The sequence below is a fragment of the Crotalus tigris genome, unplaced genomic scaffold (genome assembly GCF_016545835.1).
Source record: "Crotalus tigris isolate CLP2741 ecotype Arizona unplaced genomic scaffold, ASM1654583v1 scf7180000018559.1332295, whole genome shotgun sequence".
NCBI classification, from domain to species: Eukaryota; Metazoa; Chordata; class Lepidosauria; order Squamata; family Viperidae; genus Crotalus; species Crotalus tigris.
The window spans coordinates 337,724-364,460 of record NW_024097076.1 but is presented as its reverse complement, the minus strand read 5'-3'; positions in this window follow the sequence as shown (position 1 = coordinate 364,460).

The window sequence follows — 26,737 nt, the reverse complement described above, 5'->3', positions numbered from 1 at the left end:
CCAAGCAGAAACCAGCTCTGTAGAAATGCAGATCAGATAATTCTTTCAGAAAGACTGGCACCAGGAAGCTTAGGGCTGATGGGATTAAAAAGACAAAGATCCCTAGAACTAACAACCCCTCACCCAAAAAAATCCAACACAGGACATAGCTATCACCCACAGCCCCTAGGAAGCAAGATATGACCTTTAGGACATAATAACCCACCACCATCAGAATACCAGAAAGGCACACTGAGGTCAAAGTTCATGCCACAGGAACAACTCCAAACACAAAAGCCCAAGAAGTTATAAAAACCCACCACTCCCTGCTCCATATGGTCAGCTTTCCCAGAGCCATGCTTCTGTCTGGCTTTGCTCTTCAATAAACTACAACCTTATTTCTAAAGCAGTCTCCATTTTGTTTATTCCCAGCTTGGACTGGACCCTAATGAAGACTTTTCTTTCAACAGGATGCAATTTAGGTAGGGAAGCTGCAGACTGCTGAAGAGAGGACTGTGCCATAAAAGGCAGGCAAAATTTCTCTGCCAGTGATAAGGAAACCGGCAATTAGTAGCAACCACAAAAATTGGCAGATGGAGCATTACAACCTCACCTCTTTTGTGCATGTGTGAATATTGGACACACATTCAAATGAAATAGGGCTTGAATAGTGACACTTCCAGTCATCATCTGGCTGATTTTGATGCAGATACCACCAGCAATTCCCCTGCAGATGCTACTGTTTGATGAATGGATTGGCTGCAAAGTAGATTCCTCTTTGATGAGTGGCTGAGTCTTTGAAATTTTGTTCCTGACCTGTTTTCTTCCTGGTTCTCACTGATCTGAAATGGGCCAGTGCTTAAATTGATTGAAATTGTGTCAAACTTTGAGTGTTAATAATGCCATAATGGTGATAGTTTGCTACAAAAGCACAGAGCATGTTAAACAAAAGTGATGAAAAAAAATGGATTTTTTCTTTCTTTCCCTTCCCATCTCTTTAGCTAGGCATGACCTCATTTCTATCAGAAACTGACAATAGAATCAGCTGGGATGAGTGGAATGCTGCTTGTCATTGTGGTGCTTGTAATAAAAGAATAGCAATTGAGTTTATGGGAGGGTAAATTGCCAATATCTCCTCCACCACACATACACAAAAGCAGGACATTGTGGTATTGACAAAAGACACTCGGCCTTCAGAAACATAAGCTGCTGCATAATCAATGAACATTTTCTTAAAAAAATTTCCCATTGCTAATGTGGCTTAGCTTAACATAATATAGGGCATATTAAACAAAAATTGCATCTTGCTTTCTATAAGCCTGGAGCTTGAATGAAATTTCTGTGAATGAGTTCAGCATTCACTGGGCTTAATGGAGGCGTGTTCTGATTAAGATCAGAGTAGGGTTCATTCTCAATTCCATGTTCAGAGAAGCAGTTATATCATGTTAAAAGCTGGCAGAGAGCTTGCAGGGTGGGAGACTGAGAAGAGGTTTTAGGGAGTCAGGAGGAATGCCAGAATTACAAGCCAGTAGATGCAAAGTCTCTTTGTCCTGACTCTGGTGAATCAAGCAAACTACTCAATATAAGCTGAGAGTAAATTGCTGAAATATAGAGTCACTGGAGAACTAGAAGCATGGTGGTGAAAACATCACAGAAATCAAAGGTCCAGTCAGCAAGTCCTAGTATAGAAATCTAAATCAGGATAAAAGAACAAAGAAAATCTATGAGGGGAGATGGTATTAAGAGGATACATACATTGACAAGGCAAGGCTGACACCAAAGTTGTTCTATTACCTAACTTTACTCAGATGAAGATTTTTATACCTCCTCTGAGAACATCTACCCAAACCATGTTGTGATTTACTTGGCTTCTGTAGGAAACAAAACTGCTCAGAAGTCATCCTCCTCCTTTTGCAATGATGCCTTTTTGCCTCTGCATCCTAGTTAATGAAACTGAGAAGCTGATTTTCTTGGAAGCTTGTTGACCTGATCTCTATAGAAGATCTATAGGCCTCAAGAGGTCTCACCAAGTCTTGATACCCAGAGTTCCTTTTTTAAAAAAATATTTTATTATTTTTCTAATTTTACAATCATAAGTACTTAATAAACGTATTGTCTGGGTCCATTGGTAATTCAGTGGTACATATTAACTCTCTCAGTCTAGTTCCAATACTACACTATCCAGTGCTTCCTTGATCCTCTCTTTTTCCAGTGGTATGCATTTTTCCACACTGGGCAAATACAATTCTTGTTACTGTTAATACATATACAATTAAATGTAGACATCTTCATCACATTTTTCTGGTATTGTACATAATTCAAGTAATTCTTCTCTGTTTTTGTATATATTATTTGGGATCAGGAAGATAATTTAATTGAAGTATTTTTGGAAGAACACTCAACACGTTTATATTCATTAAACAGCCTCCATATTTCTCCTTCAGTTTTTCTTTTCATTCTTGTTTGTCAATATTCAGCATTTCTCCTAATAGTTTTATCATCCATTCGATCAGCTCTTCTTCCTTATCCTCAAATGTGTTCTGAAATCTTGACAAGTAAGATATCTTTTCCATTTCTGATGTTACCACTGCATAGTCTATTTTTTCATTTGTCTGTATCTGTCTGTTAATGTTAATATGATGCATCTGGCCCATGGGCCAGCAGTTTGACACCCCTGCTTTAGGTCCTCCATCTTTGGATCAATTTCTTCTAATTTTCCTTTTGTTTTCTGGGTTCTTTGTAGTCATTATCTGGATTTGTAAATTTAGATTAGAAAATTGTTCTTTTATCTCATTTATGTTATTTTTAGTCTCATCATGAAATAAAACAATTGTCTGTTGGATTGATTTCAACATAGAAAGAATTTCTTTCTGAGATTCATTAGCATTTTCTTGTTGGTATATCAAGCTGGGAGCTTCAGAGACAAGTGTTAAAGATGATTTTTTTACCATTTAAGGCTACGTATGGAACACTCATTTTGTTTTTGTATGTAGCATTTATAGTTCAATTGGGTCACCAACACAGATAACCAGCCCAAGAGTTTTTTCCCTTTTCCCAGCTGCAGAAATTTTCCAAGGACAACCAAAGTCTTATCTGAGTCTGGGCTTCAAGCCAAGTTCCTTTAATAATAAATTGTAGTGCCGTAGTTCTCCACTAGATGTCATTAATGCCATCTTCCGATTTTTAAATCCAAACTTATATTACAAACTTTTCAAGTCTTTTTTATTAAAAAAAATCTCAAAAATACTATTAGTCCCCAAATTTCAAAGCTATATATCTGTATTGGTTCCAAATTAATCTTGTGATTTTCTCTGTTTTCCCCAGGCAATTTGTTGGCCGCTTTCTTTTCCCTTTCCTCTCTCATTAGCGAGGATTCTTTGCTTTGGGCATTTTTTTCCAGAAAAAAGTCTTAAAATCATAAAGAGAGAATAATGTCTCACCCAGTTCCATCCATGTTGCTCAAAAGTTGGTCATTAGTGCTTATTTTCTTCGGTTGTCAGCAGCTTCTGGCTGGTCACAAAAGTGTAGCCAGTCCTTCCCCCACTGGTTTGGAGGGCTTCCTTAGATCAAATGGAGGGGCTGCTGTCCCTTCACAATCAACAAGGCATCGCTCCTTCTTTGTCGCCTCTCTGGGGTAACTTTTGACCCTTTTTAGGGTCCCTAGCAGGGCAAAATTGAACACGGAAAATGGAGACCTGTCTTTCTGGGCCCATTATGCCACGATGCCTAACCAAAAGTCCTTGACACCAACAGTTCTATTGCCCTTGCCATCCACAAAGTTGAAGACTCTGCCAGAAGTGATGACAACATTCTTATCCCATTTATGCTAATTCACAATCCAAATGAGAGACTGTCTTTTTTTTCTTCTAGTGTCAGAGGGTTATTTTTTTTTTAGCAGCTGAACTTTCAAGTTGTCACTTTACTTTTCTATAATGACAGCAAAATGTAATTGACACTAGCTGGTAGAATATTGGGTAGAAGATGGCCATGAACTCTAAGCTGGTCTAATGCAGGTTCAGACTTGTCAATCATTTGTCAACCAATCATTTCTCAGTATTCATACAAAGGGTAACAGTGACACTATGAGCTCTCTAAAATTGCCAGAGAGGAGCATTGACACTATTAGATGACAACCATTGACCTCCATTTTTCTTTTCTTTTTTAAGTAAACCTAAACATGTATTGGATCATATGATATAGCTATTATGCATAATCTCTGAGTTCTTTCATGGGGTCTCATAAGAATTTGACAGTGTTTAATTTGGACTCTTTTGTTAATAATTTTTTTCATTATGATGGTGCCTGCCTCCTGAAAAGATCCTTTTTCAGAAATATTAGAACAGACAAACAAATTCAAGATAGTTGTCAACATCTGTTCTTCTATCTTTAATATCAGTGCAATGTGTGACATGAATATTACTTCCTTGTTCCTTAAGAATACTTTTACCAATTTTCTTTCTTTCTTTCTTTCTTTTTTGACTTCCTTCCTTCCTTCCTTCCTTCCTTCCTTCCCACACAGTAAGTTGCTGATAATGAAGCAAAACCAATTCAGATTACTTTCCATCTTTTTCTACTAAGCTGATAAGCTTATTAGCACTTGGATAATACTTGTCCATTTTCACATCAAGTCCCCATCAAGAAGCATTAATCTGTAAATACTACAAAAAATGCTTTTTCTGTACTGACTCTATAGAGGATTCTTTTTTCAGTAGAACTAGTTAGATATGGATTGCAAAAATTTGAATAACTGCTAGAAGGAAGGAAAAGAGGATTTTCTTCAGCTTTCTTTTCTAGACCAGGGCTTTTCAACCTTTTCACAGATTGTACCACTTTTAGGACATGACAATATTTGAGTACCACCAGTTCTTACCAAGCTGTCAAAAAGGGGGGAGGGATTTTGGGTTTTACTGATTAGATTCTTTTGTTGCTATATAAATGGGTAGTTTATAATATCATGGAAAAGTAAAAAGTTGAGGTTCAATGTTAATACTTCCTTCTACTGTAACAGAGGAAGTATGTTCTTTTTCCCTTCTCCCCCTCACTTTCCCCCCTTTTTCCTCCCCACCGTGTCCTACTATTTGCTTTTGTATTTTTGTATTTTATTCTATAATCTAATAAAATATTACAAACTGTAGAAAAAATTAAAAAGTACCAGTTTTAATTTCTTCTGTGGCTGTACCTTTGCTGAATCACTTTCCCTTTGCACTGACAAATGTATGATAAATTCAAAGTTGGCACTTTTATGACTTGTGGACTTCAACTCCCAGAATTCCTCAGCCCTCATGGCTGGTTGAGGAATTCTGGGAGTTGAAGTCCACATGTCTTAAAGTTGCTAAGTTTGTAGACTCCTGAGCTAGCTAGTTGGTCCTGTGCTTTTCCAATCCCTTCCCTGTACCCTTAAAGACACAGGAATCAAGTGCAAAGGAAGAAAATAAAGAAACACAAACTCCAGTTTTTTTTTTCCTCTTGAAGCTGTCTCAGGCGTGTTGCATGTCACAATGTTGCAATCCTTGACTGAAAGGCTCTGGCAATTGCGAAAAGCTTTAGCTTTAAATTAAGCCTGTTTATCTTCAAAGAAAACTTTCTAAAAGCCACAGACAGACTCAAAGGGGGTAAAACTAATTACATTTGTTTAAAGGGATGTTTCCTGATGTCTTTTTTCCCCTTCCCCCACCCAAACCACATTCTTTTATAGCCTCTCCTCTCCCCCCCCCCACTTTTTTTTCTTCAGTTCACCTCCAGCTCCAACCTGCTTCTGGAAGTGCCAATCAGTTGGAGCCATGCCAGCTCCTAGGGCTTCTGCCAAGCCCAGACAGTCCTGCAGCTGCAGCTGTCTTTCCCTCAGGCTTGGCTCACTTTGGCTCATTCCCCTCCCCTCCTATACTTGGCTAGCAATCAGGTACCACCTGCCATGTGGCAAAGTACCACAAGTGGTATGCGTACCACTGGTTGAAAAGCCCTATTCTAAACTACCAGCTTTTTAAGCCGATAATGCATTGTCCTACAATTGCTGATATTTAAAAAACCCTTGTATGGATATACAAGTAGTCCTTGACTTACAACAGTTCATTTAGTGACCGTTCAAAGTTACAAGTGAAACAAGTGACTTCTAACCATTATTCACACTTATGACCATTACAGCATCCCCAAGGTCACGTGATCAAAATTCAGATGCTTGGCAATTGATTCATATTTATGATGGTTGCAGTGTTCTGGGTTCATGTGATCACCTTTTGTGACCGTCTGATAAGCAAAGTCAATGTGGAAACCAGATTCGCTTAACAACATTACCAATTTAACATATGCAGCGGCTCGGGGAGGGAGGGTGTTGAAGTGGGTGGCCGGGCCATTGGCAAGAGCAATGCAGCTCAGCGGAAAGCAGCAGAACAAGTGGGGCAGGTAAGGAAAGAAATCCTTGCTCCCCCCCAGAAATTGCCTTTCTCTCCTTACCTAACTTCCAGCCCTGTGCCACTGGGGGGAAAGGTCAATCAATCAATTCCAACTTTCCACATGCTGCTTTGGTCAGCCTGCCAGCCCCCACCTCAATGCCCTGCCCACCACCACTGAGCACAGGTGCCCCGGGGCTGCAGGGGCTGGCCTGGCACAGGAAAGGCATGTGCCCTACCCTCCTCCCACGGTCCAGGGTAAAGTTGCTGCTCCCGCCCTGCCCAGATGCCCTCACCTCCCTCAAGCATTTTTTTTACTAACCTGCATTTCAGCTGCATTCCATTTTTCTGTTTGCTTCTCAGCTTTCGCCGCGTGTTTGTGGAACTATTGATAACTTTTTGAGATCTCGCAAGTAAGTCCTCCCCAAAAGTAAAACATTGTGTTTACTTCAGAGCCCAAAAGAAAGTAAGACAGTGTCTTATTTTCAGAAAAACATGGTTGTTTGCAAATGACAAAGTTACAAAGTTCCTATGACATTAATTACCACTGAAAAGGTGGGAAGAATCTAACTGAATTTCTAGTGTTGTATTTTCTTTAACAAGTTGGAAGAAACTCTCACCTGAAAAGTTCATCTATGATTGTTTTACTAAATTATTTGGTTATGTATAAAGGCGCATGCTAGGTAGTAAATTATATTTAATGGTGAATTGCACCATTAACATTTCTCTCTGTGAATCTGTGAAACACTGTGAGCCTGTGTTTCTCAAACCTATAACTTTAAGATGTATATATTTCAGTTTCCAGAATTCCCCAGGTAGTAAGCATCAAGCTATCTGAGAGTTGAAGTCCACACATCTTAAAGTTATAAGGTTGAACAACAGTGTTGTAAGCAGTCCTTTGGAATCCATTAAAATTAAGGCATTTAGAGTACTGTAGTATTATCAGCACTGCTGTGGTTAATAGATTCTTTTAATATGAAAAACTGTCTCTGAGCAATGCTGAATAAGCAAAATAATTAGTTTATGGTATCTTAATTATTTTAAGATTTCTTGTCCAGGAGAGATAACAAATAAAGGGATTACATAAAATTATAAACACTTATGAAATGTTCAGGGCAAATAAATTATTTGCCTAGCGAAAAAGCATCAATATAGGTTCCAGATGATTTTTTCTGGAAAAAGCGTTCTCCAAGCAATTCTTTTCTTTGATCTTATTTAAGATGATGGAATTGCCCAGAGAAACTCTTTCTAAGATTTCAATTTGCAGAATTTATCAGTAGGGCATTAGAGTAGTAAGTCCAATAATTTTTAATAGTAAAGAGATTTGGGAGATTTTTCTGTGAACTGTATCTTCTGCTCAGCCTTTCCATCTCCATGACTCTGGATAGGATTCTAACTCTATTTCTTCTTTCAATATCCACTTTTGCTTTCTAAATAGGCCTTCACTTTCTTTTCCTCATGACTATCTTGTGACAAAAGAGAATGAATGATTGTATTCAGCTTCCAATATCTATTTACTCATTCATTCACTCACTTCATTTACATGGCCATCCATTCTGAACTCTTAAATGGCAATGGAAGGGGATCCTGACAGGCTTAGTTACAGTAGGATTCTATTGAAATATTTCAATCTTAATTTTTAATTGTTTTTATGATGTCCACCACCCGGAGTCACTTGTTGAACTGGGCAGCTATAGAAATCAAATCAATCAATCAATAAAATCTTATTGAATTAAATGACTTTTCCTAGCTTAATTTGTAAGGACACAATAGTACATTCCAGTACAATCCAGTGGTTTTCTAGTTCAACACAAATAAATGAAAATGTTAGGAACTTGCAACACTCACAACGCTTCTCAAAGCTATATCCCAGGAATTCTATGTCCCATCGACACAACTTCCTGCTACATAACTTCCCTGAGAATCTCAGGCCTACAGTGTCTTGTTTATTTATTTATTTGTTCATCCACCCATCCATTATTTCTACATTTGTTTAGTTAAAACCAATCAATACATGCAAAACTGGCAAGTTACCATCCTCTTTATTTGCAATAACATCTGAGGTTGCCGTCCTTAGGCCCAAGACCAAAAAGAAAAATTGTGAATGGCTGCATTCTAATGGTATGTTTGAAAGTTGGTTTGAAAATTTATTCACCTGCCCAGAACAAAAACAAAGAAAATCTGGGGTAATAGGGAAACAGCCATATCAGTTTGCCTCTTGGTGGTTGGGTATTTTCTGACTGGCATATTCTCCATGGAGATGTTTTCTGAAAGAGCAGCTTCCCACTGAAGTCATTTGGTGGGAGGTCCCACTAGCATGTTCTTAAAATGTCAAACATTTTCCCCAGTCCAAAATGATTGCTTATTCCTGCTATCCAATGATCCTTCATTCTGTTTTATAGCTGATGGTAAATGTACTTGTCAACTTTCTGGCAGAGAATAGTTACAAAAGTTTTAGCCCAATGAGTTATGGATGCTTAAAGGGAATAATTTATAACTTTTTAAAATGTATTATTAAATGTGTAATGGAAACTCTGGCAGATCCTTATCTCCAGTTCAGGAGAGCTTTTAGGAGCTGCTAAAATAATCTCTTTTTAGCATTGGCTGCTCTTAACAGGGTAGTTTTTACTGATATTGGTCATATATCTTCTATGGTAATATGCACTTTCAGAAAAGAATATTATACAGTTCCAGATTGCATGTCCTTCATTGGGTGATGGTGGCAAATGCCTGAAGGACCATATTTCATCTAAACAGAAAGGGTTCTCCTGAAAATTAAGTAGAAACAGATGCATTCTCTTGCCACAGAATATATTAATGGCTTGCTTACTCTTTCATGATCCAATTGCCCATTTCTGGACATTCAGTCTAGAAGCACAGCTTGAAAATAAGACCACTTTAAAGAACTTGCCATCTAATATCATTATATCTGGCCAACTTCTGAGTTCTTTTTTTTTATTAAAAAGTTTTTATTTTCCATTTATTCATACAAAATACAATTAAATTCCTAACCATTGGTACCACCTGCCCATTCCCCCCAGGCTGCGTCCACCCTCTCTAATCCTTCCCCACTTCCCTCCTCTTTCTCTCCTCCCCTCCTACTCTCTTCCCCTCCCCTTCTCCTCTAACCATCCTACTTCCTCCCTACTCCTTCCTCCCCTCTCATCCCTCTCACACACATGAACGCAGCATAGGGGAAATGCCCAAGAGTTTACTATGTCTATATTATCATTACCCACCCACTCACCCACCTACCCACCCTCAACCGTCCCTCCCCCTCGCTTCCCAGAGCAGAATACAGGGTTATTATTAAGAAAGTTAACAATAATAAAAAAGAAAAAAGAAAATAAAAGAGAAAAAAACATCATACTTAACCTTTAACTCCCCTTAAATTAAGTCATATAAACAAATCTCTACAACAGTTACTATAAAACTTACTCATAAAATAAATGAAACTTTATAGTCCCATATTTTTTCTGAATATAATCTATCCATCTTCTCCATACAATAATATATCTTTCTTGTGTATGATCCTTCAAATAATCAGAAAATTTTGCCATTTCTGCAAAGTTAGAAACTTTAAATATCCATTCTTCTAAAGTAGGCAACGAGTCCTTCTTCCAATACAAGCCTACTAATAACCTTGCTGCAGTTAATAAATTCAACATTAAAGTAGTTTCTTTGTCATTTAAATCCACAAAGATACCCAATAAGAATAATTGAGGGGTGAACTTTATTTTCCTTTTAAAAATCTTTTGAATGTTCCACCAAATCATAATCCAAAAAGCCTTTACCTTTTTACAATTCCACCAAACATGAAAATATGTTGCATCCATATTACCACATCTCCACCATTTGGGTTGTAAATTTGGATACATACAAGATAATTTTTTAGGATCTAAATGCCATCTGTAAAACATTTTATAAAAATTTTCCCTCAAATTTTGAGCTTGTGTAAATCTAAAATTTCTAATCCAAATTGTCTCCCATAAGTCCAATGGGATCAGATCCTGGATATTCTGAGCCCATTTAATCATACAGTCTTTAACCAATTCTGTTTCAGAGTCTAATTCTATTAAAGCACTGTAAATTCTTTTTATATGGGCCTTCTTTTTATATGGGCCTCAACTTCTGAGTTCTTATTTGCATAATAGTCTTCTTCAGAATAGAAAAATGTACTTTTTCTATCAGCTTTGTCCACTTATTTTTAATCAATCTCTTTGATAAACAATTGCTTCCATTTTTAGAAAATATTTTGAAAAATATTTTGTCATACAGGATTCTTCTAACTTAGATAACTGAAAAAAAATTTGAGTTCCCTCTTTTTCATTGTAGATGGTGCAATCTACCATTCATTAGTCTCTTTCATGTTAATCTGCAATTTTTCTCAAAAACAATCCACATGAAACCTCAGATTTAAATACAATTATGTAATGGACTTTTGCTCAAGATATTAAGTGCCAAATGTATTCTCATTTTATTTCATTTCATTTTCATTTGTAAATGCATTTTGTTGTATCTTTTTAAGCCAGAAAATGGAGCACAATATTTGAGAAATGCAAGTTTCAAAGAATCACTATATTCTGACTGATGGTTTTGCAGAAGTCCATTTATACAAGGAATTGCAAAGATCATATCGCCTGATAATTACTTCTTATTTATTATTTTTAAATGTAAATGTAAATACATGCCATGAGCAATTAAAGAAGATGTCTCAATACATGGACAGCATGCAAGTCTACATTCTGGGACTGGCCAAGTCTCCATCTGGTAGGAGAACTGCTATCATACAGTAGACTTTGTACACTTTAATTGGACAATGCACTGAAAAGCCATTTTGTTCTTAATGGCCATATGAATACCAGGACACTTTACTAATGAACGCAGCTTTTTGCCACGCATGGAGTCCCAGATGCTCCTAATGAATCCAGGCTACCATCCAACTTCTTTCTGAATGGTCTGTAAGACCAGGATCTGACAGCACTTAGCAGCTTACCAATATGTAATATCTAGCTTCAAAATGCATTGATAAAATTGTTATAATAAGCCTCTATTGGTAATTAATTTTGATTTATCACTGCCAAGGAATTCTTTGTTCAAAATTCCAGAGATCCTTAGTCCAAAATTCTGGTTTATATGTGAAATTCCACCACCATTCTCCCACATACAGACACACACGCATAATTACACATCAACAATTGTACAGTGAACAAATGGAAAAGGAAAAGAGAATTAGAAGTGTTTTATTCCAAGTTTGTCTAGGTGAAAATGTGGAGTTTTGTCCTTGTTAGAGCCCATTGCAGGGAAAGTATTAGCTATATGGAACATCTAATTCCTTCTGATAAAGAAGGAAGCAAAAAATAAATAGGAAGAATAAAGAAAAAAAAAGAAAAGAGCTGACGGACTAGTGATTTATGCTCATTATTATTTCTTTAATCCTTGAAATGAAGCAATGTTTCATTCTGAAATAACTTGCTCTCATACTGATATTTCTAAATTAAATCTCATTCCCATTAGTAAAGGTCCTCTGGTCACCTATTTATGCTATATTTCCTGGAGGAGGGACAAGTTCATACTAGTGAATAGCTTGATGAATCGGAGGCTGAGTAACTCCCACAGCACTGTAAAAATTTATTAGTGAAATAAAATGTTTACAGAGCTGCAGTTAAATGCTACAAATGCTGCAAAAATGCATTTTTTTAAAAAAATGTATCCCTTTGTACAACTTGAAAAATAGTACTAGTATTTCATGATCATGCTAAGAATGGTAAATTGAAGAAATCTGAGTTCAAATGGCATGTCACCACGAATTTTGTGAATAACTCTCACCATGATATTATTTTCTTCTCTCCATCTTCCTCTTTCTCTTAATACTACAGGAGGAGAAGGAGAATCATCCTAACCTATGATACTGTCCTATGGTTTTTTGAAATATTCCTTGCACTTTTGAAATATATGTCATATATTTCAAATATCTCACAAGGAAGGACCTACACAAATCCTGAAGGGTAGGGACAAGATGCTTCTGTTAAATAAGTTTATCTTTCTAACAGCCTGAACAGAAAATCATCTTGAAACTACATTCAACCTGTTACAATAACAGATATTGTAATTTTCTATAATTTCACTTGAAGTTATGGTTTTGGACTACTTCTGTTCTTCTGTATTGATCACTACTATTCCTGAAATACATGGGGTCTGTCCAGCAAGTGTTGCTACAGTGATACATTATTCAGGAATTGACAGATGTTCCTACCATGCCCTATTTCCATGTTTTCCTCTCCCAAATGAAAATGGAAGCAGGTTTTGAAAAAAATAATGTGCATCAGTACATTATTTGCACAGTAGAATACAATGCTTGCAGAACTGTGGGCATTAGCATATTGTGTTAGAATCTGGTTCCGTCTGTCCTTGTTTTTGAATAAAACCCTTTGTCAGTTGATACTGAGAATGATATACCTGGTTTAAATACCTGGTCAGATTCTTGTTAATGTGTCACCATGTGCCACCATTACTGTGTGTACGGCATTGATTGCTAGTTGGCTTATGAGTTCAATTTAAGGTGCTGGTTATTACATATAAAGCCCTGGATGGCATAGGGCCTACATATCTGAGAGAACGCATGTCTCAGGTAACTGTTTCTGGTCATCCAGTAGGTGTGCTCCAGGTCCCCTCCATTAAACATAGCCAATCTGAGGCACCTAGGAAGGATATGCCTTCTCTGTTGCAGGTTCCACCCTCTGGAACTGCATCCCCCAAGATATAAGGACTATACACTCACTCTTGGAGTTCTGCAAAGTTTTGAAAATCTGGTTTAAATTTCAGACTGAGGGTTATTTATTTGTTCGATGATTTTTAATAATAACAATAACAACAACAACAACAACAACAATAACAATAATAATAATAATAATAATAATAATAATAATAATAATAATAATAATAATAATAATAATATCAAACAAGGAAAAGTAGTGAAAACTGAAGGAATCAAGATGCCCCATGAAAATAACATTAAGAGTCTGGATGAGGAAGATTACTACAAATACTTGGGTATCTTTCAAGCTGACAACATCAAGCACACTGAAGTCAAGAAAAAGATTAGAGATGAATACATCAAGAGAGTGAAGAAGATCTTAAAGTCCAAAGTCAATGGAGGAAATACCATAAAGGCAATCAACACCTGGACAATTCCAGTCATTAGGTACACAGCTGGAATAGTGGTCTGGAAGACCAGAAAAATAATGACAATGAATCATGCCCTTCATCCACGCAGTGACATTGACAGACTTTATCTACCAAGGCAAATAGGTGGGCGTGGAATGCTACAAGTACATCAGATGGTTGAAGAAGAAAATCTTTGGAAGAATATCTGAAGAACAATGATGAAGATGCACTGAAATTAGTATATCAGGAAGGCTTAATGACTACTGGAGAGACCAAACTGGCCTACAAGAAAGACCAAATGAAGAACAGAATAGAGGCATGGGAAGACAAAGCACTACATGGCCAATATATTAAAAAAATAGCTGGGAAAGCAGATAATAACAAGACCTGGCAATGACTAAGAGCAGGAAAATTGAAGAAAAAGACCGAGGGACTAATTCTGGCTGCACAAGACCAAGCCTTAAGGACAAATGCATATAAAGTCAAAATTGAGAAGACAGCAACAGACAGTAAGTGCCGCCTATGCAAAGAAGCTGAAGAAACAGTGGACCACCTGGTAAGCTGTTGCAAGAATATTGCACAGACTGACTACAAGCAGCGGCATGACAAAGTAGCAACAATGGTGCATTGGAAGATCTGCAAAAAATATCATTTTCCTGTAAGCAAAAACTGGTGGGATCATAAAATAGAGAAAGTCATAGAAAATGATAAAATTAAACTGCTCTGGGAATTCAGAATTCAAACAGACAAGCACATGCAACATAACACCCCAGACTTAACAATTGTCGATAAGAAAGACAAAAAAGTCTGGATAGTGGACGTGGCAGTGCCTGGAGACAGCAGAATAGACGACAAAGAACTGGAGAAGATAACAAAATACAAAGACCTACAAATAGAAATAGAAAGACTGTGGCAAAAACAAGCAAGGGTAGTACCAATAGTGATAGGCTCCTTGGGTGCAATCCCAAAACAACTGGAGCACCACTTGAACACCATTGACATTGACAAATTCGCTATTAATCAATTGCAAAAGGCGGCCTTACTAGGAACTGCTTCCATCCTGCGACGATACCTGTAATACCATCAAACATCCACATCTGCCTATCCCAGGTCCTGGGTAAGACTCGATAGGTAGACAAAATGCCAAATCCAGTCTGAACATCTGGCTGACTGTGCGATGATCCATAATAATAATAATAATAAAGTTGGAAGGCACGTTAGAGATCTTCTAATCCAACCCCCTGCTCATGCAGGAAACCCTTTACCATTTCAGACAAATGGTTGTCCAGTCTTTTCTTAAAAACCTCCAGTGTTGGAGGCAGGTTGTTCCACTGATTAATTGTTCTAACTGTCACTAAATTTCTTCTTAGTTCTAGTTTGCTTTTCTCCTTGATGAATTTACATCCATTGCTTATTGTTCTGCCTTCAGGTGCTTTGGAGAATATCTTGACTCCCTCTTCTTTGTGGCAGCCCCTGATATATTGGAACACTGCTATCATGTCCCCCCTCGTCCTTGTCTTCATTAAACTAGACATACCCAATTCCAGCAACCTTTCTTTATATGTTTTAGCCTCCAGTCTTCTGATCATCTTTGTTGCTCTTCTCTGTACTCCTTCTAGAATCTCAGTATATTTTTTACTGAGTATATTAAATTAATATAGTCTGTGTTATCCATTTGATTTAATATTTTTAGCTGTTTTTATGTTTTCTCTAATTTTGTGTGTTGCCAAGAGTCCTCTGGAGTTGAGAGAGAGATATGTTTAGATAAATAAATAAGTAATCTGCCTTCTAGAAGAGATTCATTTGAACAGTGATTACTGTTGGGGGAGGGCTTAAACTTTGTGACTTTAAAATAATATTTATGCAACTTTCTGCTTCAACCTCTGACACAGAAGATAAAATTGACAAGTTTTATGGTCAAATTCAATCTGAAACTGACAGAACATTCACACAAGATGGGTTGCTTGTAATGGAAGATTGGAAAGACGAAGTTGGAAAGAGATTGTCTGAGAATAGTGTAGGAAACTGAAATGAAACAGAAGAATCAATTCCTGTCAATTCAATTACTTCTTCTTTGCTAACACAATCTTCCCACAACCAAAACAATGTCTATATACATTGGCATCACACAGAAATGAAACTGGCACATCACAACGAAATGAAACTGAAATAAAAATGAAACCTTTATTGATACAAAAGGATGTACAAAAGCTTAGTTATAACACTAAAAATGTGAATGTTGATATGCAAGTTCCATGGTAAAGCAGAAATATAAAGCCAACCAGCTTTCATGATATGAAGTTGAGCATATTTTAAGGAGAACATCAGAAATCACCTTGAAGCCCCAAATCTAATTGGTAGGGAACCAAAAAAACCCACCATGGAATAATATTAAATACCTCATAAAGATAGATATAAAAAGAGACTGCCTAAGAATAAAAAGCAGAAAAATCAGACTGGAGAAAATCTGTCTATGAGACCACTAAGAATTAGTAAAGACTTGATGATGCATAATCATCATCAACATACGGTATTTGCCCACTCTTATTGCATGTCATATCATTACTATGCCTTGCCTGATTAAGGATACGAATAGAACATATGTAGCTCAGTCTTGATCTGCAGAGTTCTTGGTGCCCCTGAGCTTGGTTGATTTCTTACAGACATTTCATTACCCAACTAAGTAACATCTTCAGTGCTAGAAAGGAGTGGGGTTTGCTCTCTGTTTATATACAGAAGCTTGCTCTGTCAGTGTTGAGAAGAGGTGTTGTTTTCTCCTTGTAGTTCCTTGATTAAAGTATATTTTCTGTATGATTGTCTGGTATTAATCTCAGTATTAAGCACCCTTTTTATCTAATCTGATTTGAAGTTAGTTTCACTGGAGGTCCAAATTGTTATAGAGATCTATTGTTGTATCCAAAAAGCTATTAAAAGGGCATCTTCATTTAGGAAAGATAATGATGGAGTTGAGGTTGCTGGGAACTGGATTTCAGTGGTTTCTGTAAGGTCACCATAGCTATTCATGCATATCTCAAAAAAGATGAATTTGATCAGATTCTTTATACCAGGGGTCCTCAACCTTGGCAACTTTAAGACTTGTAGACTTCAACTGCCAGAATTCCTCAGCCAGCTTTGCTGGCTGAGGAATTCTGGGAGTTGAAGTCCACAAATCTTAAAGTTGCCAAGGTTGAGGACCCCTGCTTTATACCTTTTGAAATTAAAACCAGCTGATATTCCTAAATGTGATTTAAAAGTCTGGAATTCTACCATACAGGGGAAGTAGAAAGAAATAATAAATTAGGGAACTGCAAGAGAAGTCAAAATGTTGGAATTTTTTAGAGAAGAAAACTGAATTAGAATCTACCAAAAATATTCACTGAAACACAGAACATAAAGTGGCAGAACTCATTCCGTCTCATTTTGCCTGCTCTTAGAACAGAGGAAAGTGTTGAGTCGAAGTCAAAAGTTATAAATCAGAGTGAAATATGTGTTCCTGTCCAAACTAAAATGTTCTAAAATGGGTAGATAAGCAGAGATGGCTGTCCATGCAGAGGTTACCATGAAATGGGCTCAGAAGTGACTGGCCTATTACTTATTTATTTGATGTATATCCTTTTCGTCTAAGAGCAGAAAGATGACAAGAGACTGCAAGAATCCCCTTTTGGAAGAGGGGGATTTAAAAATAGTTTGTTCAAAAGTGAACATGTGGATGCTGCCATGTTTTAGGAATCATCCTCATATTCAAATAAAAAAGAAATTAAAAGTCATTTCCTGAAGAGGAGAAAAGTCAGGCTATATTTTTCCTATTTTTAAAAAAATCTGGTGATTATATATACACATATAAATATAATGTGTGTCTATACCTATATCTCTATATCTATATATCATCAATATCTCTATATCTATTTCTATCTTTCTCTTTCTATCTAATCTCTCTCTCTCTCTCTCTCTCTCTCTCTCTCTCTCTTAATCTCTCTCTCTCTATCTATCTATCTATCTATCTATCTATCTATATATATATATATATATATATATATATATATATATATATATGTTTTCTGAGGTTTTTGCGGGTGTTTGTATGTAGGTCTTTAGTTGTTCGGGTTTTCTCCCACATAAAATTGGAAGTGTCTTGGCGACGTTTCGACGAAGTCCCATTCGTCATCTTCAGGCTGGTGTTTTCAGCTTCGTGCTGCTCGAAGCACGAAGCTGAAAACAGCCTGAAGATGACGAATGGGACTTCGTCGAAACGTCGCCAAGACACTTCCAATTTTACGCGGGAGAAAACCCGAACAACCAAAGACCTATATATATATATATATATATATATATATATATATATATATATATATATATATATAAGACCGTTTAATATTAACAAGCTTGTAAGTAAAAGAGTTACTGAACTTTCGTTGGCCAGACTACTGACGTCATCAGAGTTGGAATGCTAGGTGATTAGGGAGCTTGCCTATATAGCTGCCTGACTCTGCGCCCAGCTTCTGAGCATGTCATCGGCCCATTGATTGTGTTAATCTGCAACATGCTAAGTTGATTCACATCTGGCAGCCTGTTGGTGGATCTGATGTTGTGTTCAGATCCTCTATTGCTTTTCTTACAACTCTGATGACGTCGATAGTCTGGCCGACGAAAGCTCAGTAACTCTTTTACTTATATTAAACAGTCCTGTTTATTTTTATCCTGGTGTTCATTTTTTCTATATTATTCTTGATATGTGTATATCCAGGATTCACATTTTTTAATGTTATTAAGGATATATATATATATATCCTTATATATTACAACTGTATAAAGCACTGCACCAACATACAGCAAGGTTAATTCTATTCAACATTTTATTAATGTCCTTTACAATCCTTGTGTTTTATAAAGTCTTACCAAGAAGCATATATGAAACTACCAATATCTGTAAATCAAAGCCTATCTTGCCAGCTCCTTTTTCATTCCTAACAGCCATACAACAGAAACAGGTTCTTGTCCCTTGTCACTATTGATTGCAAGCAATGAAGTATGTTAGGAAGAATACATCAAGGTTTTAGAAAAGGAACAAAATATGTTTTCTCTTACAAGATTAGTTTTCCACATTGTATACCCTACTTTTCCTCCATGGGAATCCAGCCAACATATGAAGTTAAACCACCTTTTTTTCACAACTCTATAAAGTTGAGTAGTAGTGGATTTCTATGGGAGGTATGATGAACTGAAGGTGGCTCTGCCAAAACAGAACTGACAACTACGACCAAGACGAAAGAACCAATGAGGAGACCAGTTCCCTGGAACCTCTCTGAATAAGGAGAGAATATGTGCCCATATGTGTTCTGGACAGCTGCTCCTCATGAGGTGAAAACCAACCATGGTTTTCTGTGGGTTTGAGCACCAGGAGAGGATGGGATCAGCCATATTGCTCATAATCATGATTGAGACTTTTAAAAAATAAGTAACTCCTCAGGGAAAATAGATTTATTTTGGTTATCCTGGAAAATGCAATCATAACAAACTATCAATATGGTTTTAGAAACTGAACGCTAGTGGAATGTAAAATTTTAAGCAGAAGAAAGAAAGTGATGTAGTGTTATCCATTCAGTCATGTCCAATACTTGATGATTCTATGAGCCAGGTGTCTCTACATCTTCTGATCTTGCACTAGTTTTTTGAGTTTTTAAAGCAGAAGAAAGAAAAGTCTCATGGTAGTTAATACTGGATCTAGAGAAGGGTACAAAATGTTACAACATTGGACATATTAAAGGAGACCTTTGAAGAATGGGTTAGTAAGTCAGTTAGTTGGAAGTTAGCAACTACAGTATCAGTACATTCAGTAATGATGTCTGCTTTTAGGGATGGAACTATGTCTAAAAGATGCTAAAGGAGAAATGACAGGCATGGAACAAATTTTATTTGAAAAGATATATAAAGCACAGAATATGGAACTACAAATTACAGGCCAAGAGAATGATCTGTAAATAATGTACACATGCACATATACAAACCTGGCTGATAAACCAAGAGTATGATCTGGAAACAACAACAAAAATACAGCTGCTTCAAGTTTCTTTCTTCTAAATGACTCTAAATCCATGTGTCTGTTGCATGGCTCACTGTTTTTTCAACTATCCATATTTTGTTCTGGAGGTGCTTCTCTAGTATACTATTTTATTATCTTTGGCCCTTTGTCAAATGGTCGTATATTTATGAGACTGTCAGATGCTTGTGAATTTACACGCACCTCTAAAGAAGGACACGACTCTCCCATTAGGAAGATTGAAATAGCTGATATAGGCAGCAGCTTATGCTGGAAAATAAATTCACCAAGACTCCAACCACTGGCATCTTACTATGCCATCCATGGTATGTCATGCATACATGACCAGAGCTACTAATTACTCTATCAGCCACTTTATATAGAGTAGGGGTGTCAAACTCAATTTCATTGAAGGCCACATCAGCATTGTGGTTGCCCTTGGGGGGCTGAGTGAGTGTGGCCAGGGTGGGTGTGGCTTACTGGGTGGATGTAGATGGAGTGGGTGTGGCCTATTGGGTGGGCATGGCCAGCTCTACATCGTTCATGTCAAGGGTGCCTGTGGGGGCCTGGGCAGGAGTGGGACAGATTTGAGGGTCTCTGGCAGAAGGGGGGGACCAGGGCAAGTGCCAAGGCATGGTCCACTAGAGGAGCCTCACTGCCTGCTGAAACCCCTCCACCAGAGCCCATCAAGCTGAATATGTGAAGTAGGTGAGGACCATTTGTTGGCCACTTCCAGGTGATGGTGCATTTCTTCATTCCTCACAAAGGGTGACACCTCCCCAGCATGCATCCAGGGGATGGGGCTGACACGGCAGGGGCTGGTTCCTCGCTGTTTCCAGACGGCCTTGTGGAGCTAAGACTGAATATGTTTCAGCATAGATGATCACCACAAATTTATACATTGGCTCCCGGTCGGCCTGGGCCTGGGCCAGGGCCAAGGCAGTGGGGACCGTTCCCTCACTGTTTCCAGGATGGCTTCGTGGGCCACATGAAACCACGGGCCACATCCGGCCCTGGGCCTTGTGTTTGACATGTCTGATATAGAGGGTCCCAAAGGTACTTTTTGAAAAGGCAACTGGATTTGTTTTTTCTTGACTATATTTTGTTTCTCACCCAAGAAACTTTTTCAGTTCTGATTGAATGGTGGAGAATGGAAGGACTGGATAGTGTAAATGGGTGGTCATAATTCAGGTGACCCTGAGGGAATAGATAAAATTCCAATTGGCCTCAATGACTCTCAGAGAGAGTGCTAATGACTGGATGACTGCAAGGAATGTAAATCCTTCCATTAATCAGAACTGAAGAAGCTTCTTGGATGAGAAGCAAAACTTCTTCAAGGGAAAACAAAGGAAGTCTAGTTGTCTTTTGAAACAGCATCTTTGAGTCAAGCATGACTTGGATGACTGAGAATTTTCATAAATTTATTTCGGAGGGATTTGCAAGGAAAGAGGGAGTCAAGGAAAAACCATGAATGTGCAATCCAAGTCATCATTTTGAATTGTTTTATAATCCTCCCTACAGATATCTTTGAACCTATAGAGGCTGTTCGGAGGGAATCTTCCAAGCATCTCATTAGGAGATGTAACAACACAGTTGCTTCAGCCACTACCATGCATTGCTCTGAAAATCTTTGAGTGCAATCCTAGTTGTTATGGATGCAGACTGTAACCAAATAGAAGTATTTCTACTCTGTGAAAGGAGTACAAGAAACAAAACACATGACAATTGGTAGCAAGAACAACACGGGTGGGATGAGTGACAAATCTTCCACTTATCTCAAGCAATGGGCCATTTTTTCCAGCCCAAACATGGGACTATTTGGGTGGCCCTGGCTATGAACTAACCCAGTGCTGAAATTTCTACACATTAAAATGTCTATAATTGCCTGTGGAGACTTGTTGATGGGTTGATTCTGCCAGTAGCATATAGATTTGGCTTTCTTTTGGAAGGAACCCTTGTAAGTACAATACTTAATTTAATTCAACAAATACAATATCGTATATGGCATATTTTTCTTTCTTTCCTTCTTTCTTTTTTTTTTATCCAGAAAAATTGAATGAATAGCTGTTGGCACTTTGCAATGTTTGTTTTCACTTTGAAATACAGACCACATTTTTAAAATGCATTATACAGCTGCCTGAAAAGGGGTGACAGCTTTATTTCTTCAACATAAAATGGAATTTGTTTATAAATCTCTGGGGCTTTGCTTTGCCTTGATGCTTCCTTCTGATGAGCTGCTCTATATCTCCACTAGAATTGGCATGCTTTCTTCATTCAGTAGTAATGCTCTGGAGAATTTTATTCAACACATTTTATCCTAATGGACCATGTTTACTGGAAAGAATTATTAGTAGGTTAGATTCTTTGATTAGAAAAAAGTAGGATGTTGTCAACTTAGTATTCTTATCAGATGCTTGAAAGAAGAAAGTTCTCAATGGGTATGTAATACAAACACACATCAGAATGATGTGACAAACCCAGCCATGCTTGTTAAGGTAGCTGGCTTGTCAATATCTCAGCCAGGAAATCTGAAGAATCAGGGAATATGTGCTTTTCAAAAGCCCTTGTTGAAACCCACACTGTATACCAAAATTGTCAACAAATTGTATTTTTAACAAATAGCAAGTAGTATGGGGACTTTCAGAATGTTTTAAAGGTCAGAGAGTAAGAAAGGATTATCTAAAAACTCCTAGAATGGGTGCAATTCTCAAATAAATGTCCTGAATTATGGAAAAAGTTTAAAAAGAGTTTTGATATTTCTATGCTAGCCACACGTCATACAAACAAAGAATATAAACATTAAATATAGGTAGTCTTTGACTTATGACCTTAATTGGAACTAAAATTTCTGTTACTAAGCAAGGCAATTGTTAAGTGAGCTGTGCCTGATTTTATGAACTTTTTCACCACAGTTGTTAAGTAAATCCATCTCCTCCCTTTGACTTTACTTGTTGGAAAGGTTGCAAATAGTGATCATCAGACCCTGGAACATTGCAACCATCATAAATGCATGTTGGTTGCCAAGCACCTAAATTTTGATCATGTGACCATGGGAATGCTGTGATGGTCAAAAGTGCAAGGACTTTAGTCATTTTTTTTCAATGCCATTATAATTTTGCATGGACACTAAATGAATATACAATAATCACTAAGTGTGTACTGTATATACTAAGACAGTATATACTAGCTGGGCAAGGTAAGATTAATGTTTTTAATGGTATGGAACTTACTTAAGAATAGAAGTCTTATAAAAATTTGCAAAATATTGTATACCAAAAACAAGTGAGATTTAAATTTCATCAAAGTCAACAAGTGATGACTCTTTTGAAGACTTCCTCACTGACATAAAGCTACTGAAGCAGGATTTTGGCTAAGTCATGGAATCCTTGATTTGCTAAGCATAGCAAATCCAAAATTGCAAAGTAAGCGGGCTTTGGAGAACATTGGTTTGACTTTGGATAAAATGGTATGGACGTGTAAGCAGCTAAAATTACTCATGTTATGGCAAAGAAAACTCAGGGTACAGTGTAAAGATAGTAAGCAATCTGGCCAATATGGTGGAGGTAAGAAACAAATCCAGGATCAAGACTTTTTCACTTCTTTCCCATCTTGGGGTCTCCTGGCAACTATCTAAGGGAAACATGCGAAACCTCCCCCCCTGGATAGTAGTATCTCTGAGAGACTGTGGAATAAGTTTATTTAGCTACAGCTCAAAATACTCTACTGTGTACAACTATGAAAGCTATTATTGAGTGAGTTCCAGATTTCAATTTAGGCCAGACCTTTTTGTAATTGATGATGTTTTATTTTAAAGGCCACTGATTAGTTCTCCCTGCTGCCTTAAAGAATGATATGATTCAAAGGATTCATGAGGGTCATAGTAGTAGGAAAAATGAAAATGTCACACTTATATTGGCCAGATATTAACATGGTTATTGCAAATGCAGTTTGTAATTGAACTACTTTTCAAAAATTTCACTCTAAGAATAAAAAGGGGCCCATGTACCAAAAAAGTGGTGTACAGTGGCCACTGATTCATTTATACTGCTGAGCAAGGATTACTTAATAATCACAAAGGTTTTTAGCTTATCCTGAGATTGCTTTGCTAGATAGATGCCCAGACTATCCACCTCATAAAGGATCTCTTCCATCTGCATTGGTTTCTCTTCGTTGGACTTTCAGAGGATGGCCCTTGGTTCTCCATCATAACTAGTACCTCTTTGTTCAGCAATATACAGTAGGTGTTGCTATATAACATTCAGCCCTCACTACTTGCAATCTACTACTCTTGTAGGAAATGGATTAAGATTGTCATACAGTTACCAAAAAACCCCTCTAAGAACTAAGATCTACTCCTTTAGTTTATGATTTATTGCCTTTGGAGATTTTATTTCATTGTAATCTTTGTCTTTGCTTAGCTAAACTGTTAAGCAGTTCAGAGTTGCCTCAAACTATGAGATGGATAGCATATACATTTAATAAACAAATATATGGCCTGTTAGTGCTCATAGTACTACACTCTTCGGAGGTAAACCCTACATAAACAAGCTCAAATATTAGACCTGTGCCCTACTGGGTCATCATTTCAGAGATATTTGTTTACATGAACAGAGAAATAGGATAACCATGAATGACCAAAAAATCAGAGGGAGTGACTTCTGATTTTTTGTCAGTTTTCACATTGAATATTCTTGGGGAAGCTGGCAGGGAGCACCAGAAACTTTCCTTCCTTCCTTCCTTCCTTCCTTCCTTCCTTCCTTCCTTCCTTCCTTCCTTCCTTCCTTCCTTCCTTCCTTCCTTCCTTGAAGAACAACACTGATGATAGTGTGAAGGATGGACTGATGTCTGTTATCTATCAGTCCATTTTTTGATTCTTATTTGGCTGAACCAGAAGATATAGAAATAGCACTGTCATTGAAAGAATTTATTTAGCTGCCATATCATGATAAACTGGCTGAGAATAGTTTGCACTACAGTAGTTGATCTCCGCATATGTATATGATTTCTCTATAAAAGTAACAAAATCAATAATAACAAAAGAATTCCTGTTAGCCCTAGACTTTCTATTTTATCAATACAAGAAAAGATAGAGATGGGAAATTATTAACTATAACAGGTATAATCATAATGACTTAATTAAAATAGCTGGTTTTAAGAATAATTAAATTCAATGAAACAATCCATCTATGTTATATGACAATATCCAGCTGACCTTGATTAGTCTTGGAAAGCTAAGCAAGGTCAAACTTAGTTGTTTCCTTGATCAGAAATGAGTAATGAATTCTAGGGACATAGTTTTTATTGAGAAGTAAAAAATACATTCTGGTAAAAGGCTAAACTAGACTAGAAGACTAAACTTGATTACAAAATATCTTTAGCCTTATTGTTGTCAACATCCAGCTATGTTGAAAATTTTCCTAGCCCTGCCCACTTTTTGAAGCCAACATGGAAGGTGAGTTTGGAGAAGGCTGATACAAATAAAATGCAAAGAAAAAATCTCTGACAAGCCATTTTTAAAACTAGGAATACCGATCCAATATACTGATTTTTAAAAATCCAGAAAGCAAAGATTATCATTGTTTATAACAATTACTTTTCATTCATTGATGGTATCTGTCCTCCTTCCCCCTCCCCTCCTCCTCCTCCTCCTCTTCCTCCTGTTTAAGGTTAGCATGTCAAGGATTATTGCCATTCTGTGAAAATGTCATGTGAAATGTTACCTTTTTAAAAAAAAAAAAAAAAAAGGCAGCAGTATAAATCCAAAGTGGAAAAGTGCAAAGGATATTAAAAAAAATAAATTGAATAACAGTTATTAATTTCTTTTCTGAAAAAAAAAGAATACTTAATTTTCTTCCTGGAGTGTGAACACACTCTTCTTTATTAGGAAAAGAAGAGCAGGGTAGATTAAAAACTGCAAGTACATTATTCTTACAGACATAAACTGTATGGTAAGAACATTTCAGAAAAAGGAATAATGGAACAGTCTGGAGCTTTGGGTAAAGCTCAAAAAAAGGAGCTAAATTTTGAAAAGACTTATTTTATAGCACAGAGATATAAAATGCTATGGAGAGCAGTACTATATTTTTTTGACCATTTTCCCCCAATCTCATGGACATAAAATACACAACATCAGAGATTATTCACTGTAGTTTCATGGTATTATATACAGACTGTCCATGCAAAAGACTCTAATTCTAGAAATACATCTTGAATTAGCACCATGTGCTGCTTTACTAGTAATGTTCTCCAACTTTCCTATGGTATTTTCCTCTCTATTAAAGATGGAATGGGACAGCAGCCAACTCATCACAGCCAACTCACTGGGGAACAACTCACCATAGCCAACTTGCCACAGGAAACTTGCTGTGGGACAATTTAACAATTCAATTTAATTATTTAAAATAAATTAAAAAAAATATTTTAATTTTTGTTATTCACATTTCATTTTGTCCCTCCTTTTGCATATTTTCTTTAATGGTTCTATTCCACCATTTCTTTGATATTAGTGTAACTCTTGTCCAAAAGTGAGTTGTCCTATAGCAAGTTGGCTGTGGCTAGTTGTCCCACAGCAAGATGGCCATGGCAAGTTGACTGTGGTGTGTTGGTCATGGTGAGTTGACCATGGCAAGTTGGCCTTAGTGAATTGTCATAGATCCTATTAAAGAGGCCTCTGTTTGAGCGGGCCTTGGTGCTCTCTGAACTTGGTTGTTTTCCTGCAGACATTTCATTAGCCAAACTAGGTAACACCAAGTTACCTGGTTTGGGTAATGAAATGTCTGCAAGAAAACCACCAAGCTGAGAGAGCACCAAGGACCTGTCATTTTCAAACCTGAGCTACAGATATTTTCCTCTATAGGTGTAGTGGTTAAAGGTATATGCTGGAAACTAGATTGTGAATACTAGTTCTATTTTAGGCATAATGCCAGTTGGGTAACTGAGGGCCAGTCCAGTGGTGGGATTCAAATACCTGAACAACCAGTTCTCTGAGTGTATGCAGGTCTGGGCATCCAAGGTCTAAAATGGACTTCCAGACGTGGCATCCATGCACTTCTGGGGGGCCGTTCTAGGCCTGGGAGGCCTCCTCCAGCGGTTCTCTGAATTAAAAAAAATTAGCTATTGTTCTGCTGAACTGGTGCAAACCTGTTGAATCTCAACTCTGGGCCAGTCT